The following is a 14,044-nucleotide window of genomic DNA, read 5'->3' as shown; positions in this document are numbered from 1 at the left end:
CTTTCAGAAAATATTTGAACACTGTAGTAACAGCCAAGAGATTCCATTTGTAAAAGCTGGTCCGTTCCCAGAACTGGTTAACTATCTTTCAGGCATATGCCTTTCTGCCTTGTGGCCAGAAGGTGGAGACATACGATGTCAAATACCTGATGTGTTGTTTACTATCCCGCTTTTTAGCAAATCCTAATCAACTTCAGAAAGAATGGGGTCTGTTATTGATATATCTCACATCACCTGCTATCTCAAAGCGTTGGGAAAAAATATTTTTTGAACTTTTGCATGGAGAAAAATGTGTAAAAGATGAAAGAGAGTAAAACATTGGCATAGTTCCTGGTAGATGACAGGCTCTTTCTGCATAGGGAGGGACCGAGGGAGGGAGTGAGGGAGGAAGAAGGAAAGAGGGAAGAAAGGAAGGGAGGGAGGGAGGGAGGGAAGGAAGGCTTTTGAGAGCCTGTTACAGAAGTGCTTTTGGAGAAAATGGTCTAGGACTTGCATGGATACAAACTGCAGTTCATCCCTTTTGGCCTCTCCTCTCTTGACATTGTGGAATGAAAGTATGGAGTCTAGTTGTAAATATCTATAGCATATGTTTTAGAAGTGCATTGCCATACAGATCAATTGAATATATGAATTGAACTGCAGCCAGAAGTGATTAAGTGGTATTTAAAGTCCATAAAGGAATTAAGAAACCTTCGAAAGGCGAATAATAATGTAAGAACAGACTCTGTAATAATATTTCTGGTCTTATTATATAACCTTTATGTATCTACTAAATGTAATTTTTAGTTATTGCATTCATATTTGCTCGTAGAGTTGTATACAAAAGCAAGTGAATCAGTAGGATTCTGGGACTGGATGAGAACATTGAAAAATCATTTTAGACTATTCCCTTCCTTTACACAGAATTCCTAATATTTACGAACTGTGTTTCTAAAAACTCCAAGATAACTTTTGTATTCAAATAAATCAACATCTAAGGAATCTATTCTATTTGCATAATTTAAAAGACAGCCGAATGGCAAATGATCTGGGTTTGGATTTGTGTGGTTTGACCTCACACTATGAAAGTCATGGGCCCTGCAATGTCTCAGGTCCCAAGATCCTAGGTGAGGGTTGGCCCTTTCTTCGCTCCTCTTGATTTTCTGACATGCAAAAGCAACATGCAGGAGTAAACATGAGGCCAAACATCCCTAGGAAGGTGGCATTTTTCTTGGTCAAACTACTTCCTGCTCGAAGAAGCAACAACAACAAACCATGCAGAAATGTCGTTCCTTGCCAAGCCCCTAACCGATCTTTTTCGCATTCCTTTTTATCTGGTTATGCTCGGTCACATAGAGCATCAAATGGAGAGGCCAAGCAAGTGAGTCTCTTCTCTGTGTGGGCTGGCAGCTTTGCTCTCTTTGGCTGGCGGGAACGGTACCCTAACCTTGGTCGCTGCACTAGGCATCCTAGTGGTAGCACTGAACTTCAATCTGTCACCATTCCCAGAAATAGGAGCAGTGCTGGAAATATTCAGAATTAGACACGCTTCCCTCCTAGCAGAATCTTCGGTACATGAAGGGCAGCACATCCGGTTCTGCTTTTCCAACAGAAGGGAGGCCAGGGTGAGCTAATGAGTCACCATCTTCCATAGCAGGACAAAGAGAGCCCGTGTAGCGGGGTGAACAGCTCACCAGCTGGTCCCATCTGCAGCAGGTTGCCACGAAGAGCCTGCAGACATCACAGCTGTTTAGCCTCGTATCGGATGGCTCTAAACATGTAAACAGGTACTTGGGCAGAAGAATGTGCAACAGAGCAGTGGGAGCTACCCGTAGGGGAGTAATAGGAACATTGTCAGCGAAAGCTATCTCTTCAAGGTATCGGACACAGGCTGCCTAGGAAACAAGATGTGCCTGATTCCAGAAGGACTCCGACCAGAAAATCCTCAGAAGTTGTTTTGTAAACAGCTTCCCTCCTGAGAGAATAATCACGGATTTTGTAAATATCAATCTCGACATATTGACGACTTTGAAAAATCAAAGCTGCTTCTTCCAGATGAGCGGTTTCAGCGTCGGCTAGTACCATTCCATTTTAATCTCCAATTTCTTGTTTAATTATACTTCTTCGGGATACACAAAGGTTTTAGTTTTATATAGTCCCCCATCAGTATTATTCCTTTTCTTCTCTCTTCCTTTAGAGGCATGCTTCTAAAGATCGGCCCCTCTGTAAGATGATGTAATCTCACCTTTATTTTTTTAATTTTTTGTAGTTTACCTTAAACTACAGTCAATATTACCTTTTTATTTGATTTTATTTTATTTTTTCAATATATGAAGTTTATTGTCAAATTGGTTTCCATACAACACCCAGTGCTCATCCCAACAGGTGCCCTCCTCAATAACCATCACCCACCCTCCCCGCCCTCCCACCTCCCATCAACCCTCGGTTTGTTCTCAGTTTTTAAGAGTCTTTTATGCTTTGGCTCTCTTCCACTCTAACCTCTTTAATATTACCTTTTTAAAAAGAGAGAGAGAAAGAGCGTGTGCGCGTACATGAGTCGGGGAGAGGCAGAGAGAGAGAGAAGGAGAGACTCCCAAGCAGTCTTCACGCTGTCAGCACGGAGCCCGATGCGGGGCTCAGTCCTACGAACCATGAGATCATGATGTGAGCCGAGATCAAGAGTCGAACGCCTAACCTGGGTCACCCTGGTGCCCCTCCCCTTTCTTTTTATCTAGTACTGTTAAATTACCCATGCATCAGAAATTCTCAGGAATCGCCTGAAGAGGCACCTTGGGAACTTTGGCATCTCTGTAGGCCAGTGGGTCTAAACCTCACCTACATCCCATTTCCCTGGCTTCTAGTTAAAATCCGCAGGCCCCACCCTTAAGGATTCTGCTTCAATAGGTCCGCCGAGGGCCCTGAGCATTTGTCTGTCTAACAGGTTCCAAGGACATGCTAATTTTGAGGCTACGGGTCCAGGGACCACACTTGGGAGAACCACAGCTGTAGGTCAAGGTATGGGTTTCCAAACTTGGTTGCACATGAAGTCGCCTAAATAACTTATGACGAATACAAACTTCCTGACCCTGTCACAAAGCTGGATATCAACACATACAAAATTAAAACGATATAAAATTATCACTCCTGAAGTGGATTCCTTTCCCCCAAACTCCACCGCTGTTTCAAAAAATCCTCATCCTTCAAGGTCTCGTGCCCTGTCCATGAAGCAGTTCCCGGCAACAAGGATGCTTTTGTTCTTCTGAACAATCAGACTACTGTATTTGTCCTGTTCTTACTACTCTTTGAATGTGGACTTTTTAAAGAGGGATGCTTTGCCTGAGTCTTCTTGAAATTCTCCTTGGAGACTTAGATAAAGCAGCTGTTTAAAAACGGTCTAAATCATCACTTTGTTGTTTCTCATGAGAAATCCAAGTTTCATTTCTTACTGAGATCTTTTATTTGAGTGGTTGCTACCTGTTTGAGGAAAGATATATTTAAAAACTAGCAGCATATACTGCCATTGGCTCTTGACTGCATTAGTTTTGATCCTGCTTTCATGTAAATCTGACTATGCTGAGGATGCTAAAAGGGGCCTCTTACTGTGTTGTGTTTCTGCACCTTGGCCTTTATCTCCTTGGCTGCCTCCTCCCTGTTCCCCACCCCACTGGCAGTCTATGGCTGCTCGACCAAACAGTCCAGTGATAAGAGTTCATGAGGAAAAGAGCCGTTGAATATTTTTCTGGTACTGGGACACAATGCCGTCTCACTCCCATGCTCCAGGAGCTCAGACTTTGGGGTTTAAAATTTTTTTAAGTTTATTTATTTATTTTGCAAGAGAGAGAGAGGGAGAGCAGGAGAGGGGCAGAGAGAGACAGAGAGAGGGAGGGAGGGAGAGAGAGAATCCCAAGCGGGCTCTGCACTGTCAGCACAAAGCTTGATGTGGGGCTTGAACTCACGAACCATGAGATCATGACCTGAGCTGAAACCAAGAATCAGATGCTTAACCTACTGAGCCACCCAGGCTCCCCATGAGACTTTGGGGTTTTAGGGTCAACTTTAGAGGTCTCTGTCACCTTTAGTGGACAGTGGAGGTCGGAGGACTTAGTTTTTGGATATTTGTTCCTGAATCCCCCCATACCTAATTGTATACCTAGTCTCCAAATGAAATACGGTGATTTTTATTTCAGAGAAACCATCAGCTACTTGTCTAGTTTTTTGAAACATGATGGGAATAAAGCATAAAGTAGAAGGGATTAAAATGCTGTTATTTACACTGAAAGTTCACTGATAATTTGTAGCCAAGTCATTCAAGGAGGTGGCCTCTAAAAGTGTGAAGTGTGTCTTTTAAAGTGTTCACAGACAACTTACGTTAAAGCAAAGGGTTTACTAAAAGCAGAGCACAAGACCTGTTTCTCTCTTGAGTCTTACATGAACATGAACAGAAAGAGTGGATGGAAACATTTGTTTCAAATGCTATAAACCTCAAACAGCCGTCCCTGGTCTCCCATCAAAATCATTAATGCTGTGAAGGCTGAGATCAGTGAGGACTGGACCAAAGGTTTATGGCTTTGATAAGCGTATTTGAAGCCTAAGAAAGAAATGAAACAGACCAAGAAATATCTGCCAGAATTTAATGAGATTTGGAGCAATGACTTTATTTGAGAAAATTACATATCTATCTTTATTTTTTTTTACATTGAGTATGCACGGAGACTCTCATATCCAAATTTCCCAAGCCTGTTATAAGATGGTAGTATGAATCTTCGCAGATTAAATTTACTGATATGCCATCTTTTTTTTTTTATATATATATTTTTTTCAACGTTTATTTATTTTTGGGACAGAGAGAGACAGAGCATGAACGGGGGAGGGGCAGAGAGAGAGGGAGACACAGAATCGGAAACAGGCTCCAGGCTCTGAGCCATCAGCCCAGAGCCTGACGCGGGGCTCGAACTCAGGGACTGAGAGATCGTGACCTGGCTGAAGTCGGACACTTAACCGACTGCGCCACCCAGGCGCCCCTGATATGCCATCTTTTATTGCAAAATAGGTTGCATCCAGCTATTGTGTAATTTTTGCAATTAATTTTTTGTAATTAATTACACTCATGAGATCGTAACTGGTTTTCTTTAGAAGAAAGAACTGCTCAGAATTTGGGGAAGTGGGTGCTTTTACCCCTGGTATGTGGAAAAGGAAATAATATCTGTGGTACAGTCTTGTAGGGGGTTGTGTGTGTGTGTGCGTGCGTGTGTGTGTGTGTGTGTGTCTATAGATTTCCATGGGGAAGCTGATATAACAATGTGGGAAGCAGTGTGCCCAGTGTCATATATCTCAGATTTCCTAGACCCTGCCCTCCATTTTACTACCAGGTTAGCCTTTTTTTCTGCCTTTGCAACATTTAACATCTGATAGTTTGTTTGTATTAGAAAGAAATTGACAGATTCAAAACCAATATATTCGATGTATCTCAAAGAACTACATTTCTAAACTGTACTAAAAGTATACTTATTTCGTGGATTCTATTTAAATTTCTAGAGTAATTTCTATTCCAAGCCACATTTAAGAATTGAATATATAGCTAGTAAGGTACTCTAGACCAGGCTGGAGGGTCAGTGTGAACAAAAGCAGGGTTTCGAGAACAGCTTTCACGAGCAGATCCCAAATAACATAAGCAAAAGTATGGTACTCGCTTTATAGCAAATTACCTTTGTATAGCACCTTAGATATAAATACTTAGTGGTTATGAAGTTATAAAAATTAATATTTCAAGCAGCGTGGTCTGTGATCAAAATAGTAACAATATCCCCTTCCAGATCATCTCCTCTGAGATTATACCACTACCCCCATACCCTGCCCTAAAACACAAATACCAAGTAACAAATCCTCCCCTCAGAGGCCCAGAACACTTGCTCGCAGTGCAGCAGGATACAATTATCTTGGGAGGTTTTTGTAAACTTTTTCTGTGCATGTAAAAGTTTTGCTACTGTTAATAATTCTCTCTGTGTGAAGATCTATTTTAAAGAGTGTGGGAGCAGGGAAGGGTAGGTAGGAATGAAAAATACATTCCAGATACCACCCTTTAATGGTACATCCCACTAACCTAAATCTGGCCAGCAGGCCTTTGAAAAGCTAAACATCCAAGGTCAAGAACTGCCCAGCAGTCGGAGCTTGCAGAATTATTTTTTATTGCAACACACACACACACACACACACACACACACACACACGGACACTTATCTAGACACACAACACACATGTAAAATATTTTTTTTAGCACATAATAAGTGCTGGGTAACTAGGTGCTGGTTGGTGGGCTGAATCCAGTTGTTTCAAGTTTTTGGGTTTTGTACTCAAACTTCTGCTACTTCAGCATTTCAGGTACATTCATTCCTAATATGTTAGTGGCAACATGACCAAGTTCCCCAAATCACAAGCACTGTTTTCCAGAGCTTTCTTATTTATTTATTTATTTATTTATTTATTTATGCGTCTGTCCACAAGCTTCCACCTCATTATAAGGGCAAAGTCTCAGGCATCCGACTTCTCTGGGCTCTGCTGGGAGTGGAAGAAAGACATCTGACTTGACGATGAGTATTTTCATTGTCCAGTGAATCAGTGTATGTATATTTACAATTAAAGCCGTTTGCCACATCCCTGAAGATGTGCTAATGACTGTGGAGGACTTGGAAAGCTTCAGGGAGATGTTCAAGCAGAAATTAAAGTGACACCCACTACCTCCGCTTGCACAGTTCACAAGTTACTTTGAAACTGACCTGAGCATACTCAGACTGGGGGCCGCACGCACGGACCAGCCTCCTGCACTACACAAGTCAAAGTCAGGCAGGCACACCTCCTCCTGGGGAAAGGGTTGGGGCATCTTGTGCGGCTCTTTTTTCCTCTCTGCACTTCTTCTTACCTTTGATAATTAGAGCTCGTGGGGAAAGGCACCCAAATCTCGACCCTCTTTCCAAAACTCAAAGGAGACTCTTGGAGGGCACTGGCAATGAATGGCCCAGTTGCAGGGATGGGCAACACCTTCCCCAAAACCAAAGCGGAAAGAGATAAGACCATGGGCTGGTTCCTGCCTGAGTCGTAAGGACAGAGGAGGAAAGGTGATTCTGGAGCCAGGAGGTTCCGATCCGAAACTGTGGGCAAACTCGTGCTGCAGGAAGTATTCTGTGTGGGAGCAGTAGTTGCCTGCTGATGCTGGGAAGCATGGCTGAGTTTTGTCCCTCTGATTATCCTGGGTGACGGTTCTTGGAATCTAGTTGTAAGAGGATCACTAGGAAACTTGCTAAAAAACTGAGTTCTCTGTCTTTTCACAGAGTTTCTGTTACAGTGGCCTAGAATTGGGCTCAGAGATGTGCATTTTTAACAACCATCATGGGTGTTTCTCCTGCCGGTGGTCGGTGGAGGAGGTATTTTAAGAAGTGCCACCGGCCATAGAGAATAGGGTCCAAGGCAGAGAGAAGCCTTTCTTTTCTTACAAATATTGGTCATTTTTTTTTCTTGAAAATGGCCAGTACCACCTTTTCGCCCCACTGCTATGGGATAGTGGCCACGGGAGCCCTGAGCCAGGTCTCCCTTACATGCAGTGGGGCATGGACAATGCCTGGGATTTCTGGGCCACAGGAATAGATGCCAATGTGAGGGCGGGGCAAGAGAAAGAAAGAAGCAACGAAAAGCATCAACTGTCAGGAACTAATGGGAGAAACTGATTCCCAGGCAGGGCAGTGCTGCCTTCACCTCTGAGAGCAACCAGTCATGTCTCCCCGATGTTAGCATTCTGGTTCAAGATAAATGGTAGTTGAGGATGAGAGGGGTGGGCAATGAGCTTTCTTGGAAGTCTGGATTCAGCGGACTTGAGTAAGTACCCAGGAGAGTGGAAGACCATGCCAGGTAGAGAAACCAGTGAAAACCAGACAGCCCTCCCAGTGGAGGTGGCCGCATGAACAGGCAAGGCAGAGAAGAAATTCCAGGTTTTGGGCAGAATACATAAAGATGGGAAACCAACAATTAGAGGTGGAAACCAGAGGTGGAATCCAGAACCTGGAGGAAATTTCCAGACGCAGGACATTTGCTTTTGGCTAGAAGATAACGGGTGGGATATAGGATTGCTGAGTTGCCTCGTGTATTCCAGGAACAGGGGTGTTCACTTTGGAGTTACCCTCGTGCAGTGGTTCGAATTGTGCCCCACCTCCAAAGGTAGGTCCATTCAGAACCTGTGAACGGGGCTTTATTTGATAAAAGTGTCATTGCAAACATAATTAAGTTAAAGATCTCAAGACAAGATCCTCCTGGATGAGGGTGAGCCCCACATCCAATGACAAGTGTCCTGAGAAGAGGAAAGGAGAAAGGGGAGAACGCAGAAGAGAAGGTGATAGGAACATGGTGGCAGGGATTGGAGTGATGTGTCTGCAGGTCAGGGCACATCCAGGACAGCCAGCAGCCACAGGAGCTAGGAGAGAGGCTTGGAAAGGGACTGTGCCCTGAAGCCTCCAGAAGGAACCAACCTTGCCAGCACCTTGATTTCACACCTCTGGCTTCCAAAACTGTGAGAGAATGCATTTCTGTTGTTGGAAAGCACTGGGTTTGTGGTAATTTGCAACCCTAGGAAACAAACACATCTCTTCCGCCGTTCTCGATGTTATAGATTTGGGCAACCTGGCGTTCTGCTTTGAAAATGCAAGTATCTCAGGGAGTTAAGTGTTTATTATTCGTCATGCAGAAGAAGTTTTGTTAACTAAACATTTTACTCCTCCTAATGACCTAGGAAGGAGAAATAGTTGTGAGTTATTCCCAGGGGTTGGGGGAGAAAAATCGGAGAATTGGAATCAAACACTTCTACTTTAGGCATATTTTGTTACTAGCTGTTTGACCACGGGAAAGTCACTTAACCTCTCTGAAAATTAGTTTCGATATCTATAGGATGAGAATTTTAATGCTTATATATCAAGCCGCTGCAATCTAAGGAATCAGTAAGACAGGCCCTGTCAAGCTGTTTGTAAAACCTTGGGCAATTATATGAACGTATAATAGCACTTGTTTTGTGGCAGGGAACGCTTTTAGGAGGAAGAGCTGCTTAGATTTATAGAAAAAGTTGGCCTGGAATGAAGCTGAAGACAAGGACAGGTAGCCCCAAACCTCTGCTATAAAATGTTTCCTGGTCTAATGAAAAAGGAAGGGATTTCAAATGTACCCCAGGACATATCGTTCTTCCTGGTCCAGGAACACTTTACATGAAAAGGGCTCTGGCCAACTGATCTGGAACCCTAACATGGTGTTTAATACAATGTCTGTGAAGAAGAAAAATGTAGTTGAGGTGCCAAATAATATCGAGACCAACTTTGCAACTGGATCCACTTCTCGGTTAGTGACATGCTGTTGGGAGTGTCAGTGTTGAGTGACATCTTAGTGCCCTGAGTTTATGTAGCTTCTAAAGGTACTGTGTTCATGCATAAGGAATGTTTGGGTTTTTTTTAATATTGATTTATTTTTGAGAAAGAGACAAACAGAGGAGGGGCAGAGAGAGAGAGAGAGAGAGGAAGACACGGAATCCGAAGCAGGCTCCAGGCTCTGAGCTGTCAGCACAGAGCCCGACGTGGAGCTCGAACTTGTGAACCGTGAGATCATGGCCTGAGCCAAAGTCGGATGCTCAACTGACTGAGCCACCCAGGTGCCCCGGAATGTTTTTGGTTCTAGAACAGTGTTTCTCAAACCCTAGCAGTGTGCAGACACTTGGAAAAGGAAAACAAAATGTCTAGACTTCAATTTAATAGTTTTCACAATGTGCTACCTGAGTGAATACAACACAAAGCTAAACAGGCACAGGGCGTCCATGAATGCCATGCTGGCTCTCCAGATTGTGCTGAGCAGGGACCACACGGAAGCAACTCTACCTAAGGGCCCTGCAGTTGGTGTTGATCTTGGCACCACCTGCTCTTGTGTGGGTGTCTTCCGGCACAGGAAAGTGGAAATGATCAGGGAAATCAAACCACCCCAAGTTATGTCACCTTTAGTGACACCAAACCATTGATTGATCCAGTCGCAATGAATCCCAGCAACACGGTTTTTGATGCCAAGCACCTGATTGGACGTAGATTCGACGATGCTGTTGTCCAGTCCGATAGGAAGCATTGGCCCTTCATGGTGGTGAATGATGCTGGCAGGCCCAAAGTCCAAGCAGAATACAAGGGAGAGACAAAACTGTTTCTATCCAGAAGAGATGTCCTCTCTGGTTTTGACAAAGATGAGGGAAATTGCAGAGGCCCACCTCGGGAAGACTGTTCCCAAGGCTGTTGTCGCAGAACCTACTTCCTTCAATGGTGCTCAGCGTCAAGCTAGCAATGATGCTGAACTGTTGCTGGCCTCAGTGTACTCAGATTCATCAATGAACCAACTGCTGTGGCTGTTGCTTATGGCTTAGACAAAAAGGTTGGAGCTGAAAGGAATGTGCTCATCTTTGACTTCGGAAGTGGCGCTTTTGATGTGTCAGCTCTCACTATTGAAGATGGGATCCTTGAGGTCAAATCTACATCTGGAGACACCCACTTAGGTGAAAAAGACTTTGACAACGGAATGGCCAACCATTTTATTGCAGAGTTCAAGTGTAAATGTAAGAAGGACATCAGCGAGAACAGGAAGGCAGTCCATCACCTCCATACTGCTCGCAAATGTGCTAAGCATATACTTTCTTCCAGCACCCAGGCCAGTATTGAGAGTGATTCTTTGTATGAAGGAATCAACTTCTATACCTCTATTACTCACGCCCAGTTTGAAGAATTAAGTGCTGACCTGTTCCACGGCACCCTGGACCCTGTAGAAAAAGCCCTTTGGGATGCCAAACTAGACAAGTCTTGGATCCATGATATTGTCCTGGTGGGTGGTTCTATCCATATTCCCAAGTTCATAGACTTCTTCAAGACTTCTTCAATGGAAAGGAACTGAATAAGACCATCAACCCTGATGAGGCTGTTGCTTATGATGCAGCTGCCCAGGCAGCCATTCTTTCTGGAGAAATATCTGAAAATGTTCAAGATTTGCTGCTGTTGAATGTCACTCCTCTTTCTCTTGGCATTGAAACTGGTAGAGGAGTCATGACTGCCTTATCAAGGGCAATACCACCATTCTTACCCCTTTCCTAAGATTGAAGTCACTTTTGATATCGATGCTAATGGCATCCTCAGGGTCTCTGCTGTGGATAAGAGCACAGGAAAAGAGAACGAGATTGCCATCACAAAGGACAAGGGCTGCTTGAGCAAGGGAGACATTGAGCTCATGGCCCAGGAAGCCGAGAAGTACAAAGCTGAAGATGAGATGCAGTGGGACAAAGTGTCTTCCAAGAATTCACTTGAATCTCACACATTCAACATGAAAGCAACCATTGAAAATGAAAAACTTCAGGGCAAAATCAACAATGAGGACAAACAGAAGATTCTTGACAAGTGTAATGAAGTCATCAACTGGCTTGATAAGAACCAGACTGCTGATAAGGAAGAATTTGAACATAGCAGAAAGAGCTAGAGAAAGTCTGCAACCCCATCATGACCAAACTGTACCAGAGCGCAGGAGGCGTGCTGGGAGGAATGTTTTGGGGCTTCCCTGGTGGTGGAGCTCCCCCATCTGGTGGTGCCTCCTCTGTGCCCACCATTGAAAAGGTTGATTAAGCCAACCTGAGAATAGGTCTAGCATTGTTCTGCATCAGACGTTTGAAGGACCCACATTGGTAGCAAATGCCATGGAAGTTTTAAAGTCAAGCTGCTGTAGTAAGTAAACTAGGCATCCTTGATACTTGAATATGTAATGTGTGTGCAGGGGAAGGAAATAAACATTGCACTTTATAAGCACTGTATGGTAAGTGGAAAATGCAATGTCTTAAATAAAACTGTATTTAAAATCGGCACCAAAAATAAAATAAAATAAATAGGCACAAAGTCCCTATACTTGTTGCTTTCATATAGGCCAAACATTAAATACAATCAAAACTAAAAACAACCACTATAAAACACTGGCTAATTTAGTGTGACTGATGATATTCTTTGCTAGTTGATCCACTGATCACAATGTGAACTGGGTGCTGAATGCTGACTCAAGTTCTTTGGAGTTTGGCATGCCCCATATTCTCCAGGACTTTCTCTCTTGGAAGTTCTGCAAACCCTAATTTGTGCAGCAGGCTGTACAAATACATCTATTACATTTGACTTGTTTCTTTTCTCATTAGTCTGTGAGAATGAGTAGCAGCCGTGTCAACCCTGCAGACATAAAAATAAATGCCAGTATGGGCTCTGGTCATCTGTGATGTACCATGATCGTCCAGATGATCCAGAAGATGTCAATATTACTGTGTTAAGGTTGTCATCTAAATGAAAACACCACATTAAACATTCTCATAGTAGTAGCCATGGACCACTTTGAATACATCTTTGGAACTCTGTCGACTCACCACAGCTTAGAAACACTGGTTTATACAGAACCTGGGCTTAATATATGAATTATGTTTTTTCATTTTACATTTTTTACAAATATAACAGATATTCACTGTAGACATTTCAGAAAATTGAAATAATTCAAAAAATAAAATAAACACTGTAATGCCATCATGCAGAGAAAAGGCACCGTTAACATTTAAATATCTTTTGTTTCACTATGCAAATACATGTGTATGCATATCGTTCTGTACCCTATTGAAGAACTTTTTTTCACTTAGCCAAGCACTGAGGGCAGCTTTCCAGATTACTAAATATTCTCCTACAATAACATTTTGATTGCCTTCAATTCGTCAATTCTTGGTGTCTGTCAGAATGTTCTTAATTGAATATTTAGATTGTTTCCAGTTTTCTGCCATCATAAATTATGCTGTGATAAATGAGCTTATTCCTGAGTTTTGTTACTCGTGAATAATGAGTCTATTTACTCGTGGGATATTGTCCTAGCATTAGAACTCCTACATGAAAGAGAATGCAAAATTTAAAAGATTTGTGCACATACTAATTTTATGAATCAAATATGTTAAAATAAAGACGTGGTGGTGATAACTCATAGCTGAATGAGGACGCATGGCTTAGGTGATTGTGAAAAATGATTGGTTCATTATTGGTACTCTGGGACAGAGAAAGCTGACTTAAAATGAAAACTTTTTAATATCATGGGCAGTAATTTATTTGCATATAAAGGGCCTATTATTATTGTTTTAAATGAATGAATACATGATTTTTTCTCTTACGTTTTTGGAAATAATTATAAACTCAGAAGAAGTTGCAAAAATAGTACAGAGAGATCCCCCGTACCCTTCCTTCAGCTTTCCCCAGAGGTAGCATGTTACTTAACTATGGTACGTTATCAGAACCAGGGTATTGATATTGGGATTATACTATTAACTAGATTATCGAGTTTACTCAGATTTTACCAATTTTTATTTATTTTTTAAATTTTTTTAACATTCATTTATTTTTGAGAGAGACAGAGCATGATCAGGAGAAGGGCAGAGAAAGAAGGAGGCACAGAATTGGAAGCAGGTTCCAGGCTCTGAGCTGTCAGCAAAGAGCCCGGCACAGGGCTCCAACTCGCCAGTGGTGAGATCATGACCTGGGCTAAAGTTGGACACTTAACCGACTAAGCTACCAAATTTTACCAAATTTTACATCTAGTCACTGTGTGTGTGTGTGTGTGTGTGTGTGTGTGTGTGTGTGTGTTGTTCTATGAAATTGTCTCATATGTGGAGATTCTCCTTAGAGAACCGTTCCATCATCACTACACGGGAACTCCCTTCGACGATCCTTTCTGGCCTCCCCTTCCCCTCACTCCCTGGAAATCATTGTTCTGTTCCCCACCTCTATAACTTTGTCATTTTTAGAACGTTACATGAATGAAGCCACACTAGGGCATTTGTTGTGAAACACAGTAACTTCAACAAGCCTGGGAAGTATGCCCTAGGTTTCTATTTACTCTTTGGCCATCAAGGTTGTTGTAGCTGAGATCAGAAGGAAGAGATGTCTCTTTGACATCATTGTAACGAACAAAAATCCCCTAAAAGCTAGAAATGTATTCTATTCAGTTTCGTATCTCT

At 42.7% G+C, this 14,044-nt stretch overlaps 1 protein-coding gene and 1 pseudogene across 2 annotated transcripts in view; both read left to right on the top strand.

Annotated features, from left to right (window-relative positions):
- The window catches only part of RCAN2 (regulator of calcineurin 2), a 275,947-nt gene that overhangs the window by 87,418 nt on the left and 174,485 nt on the right, over positions 1-14,044 (top strand). The gene's annotated exons all lie outside the window — the stretch shown is intronic.
- LOC121029537 (heat shock cognate 71 kDa protein-like) lies at positions 9,654-11,888 on the top strand (annotated as a pseudogene).

The sequence above is a fragment of the Herpailurus yagouaroundi genome, unplaced genomic scaffold, assembly GCF_014898765.1.
Source record: "Herpailurus yagouaroundi ecotype Mexico unplaced genomic scaffold, PumYag 139, whole genome shotgun sequence".
Taxonomy (NCBI): Eukaryota; Metazoa; Chordata; class Mammalia; order Carnivora; family Felidae; genus Herpailurus; species Herpailurus yagouaroundi.
This window is presented reverse-complemented; position numbering and strand designations above follow the sequence as displayed.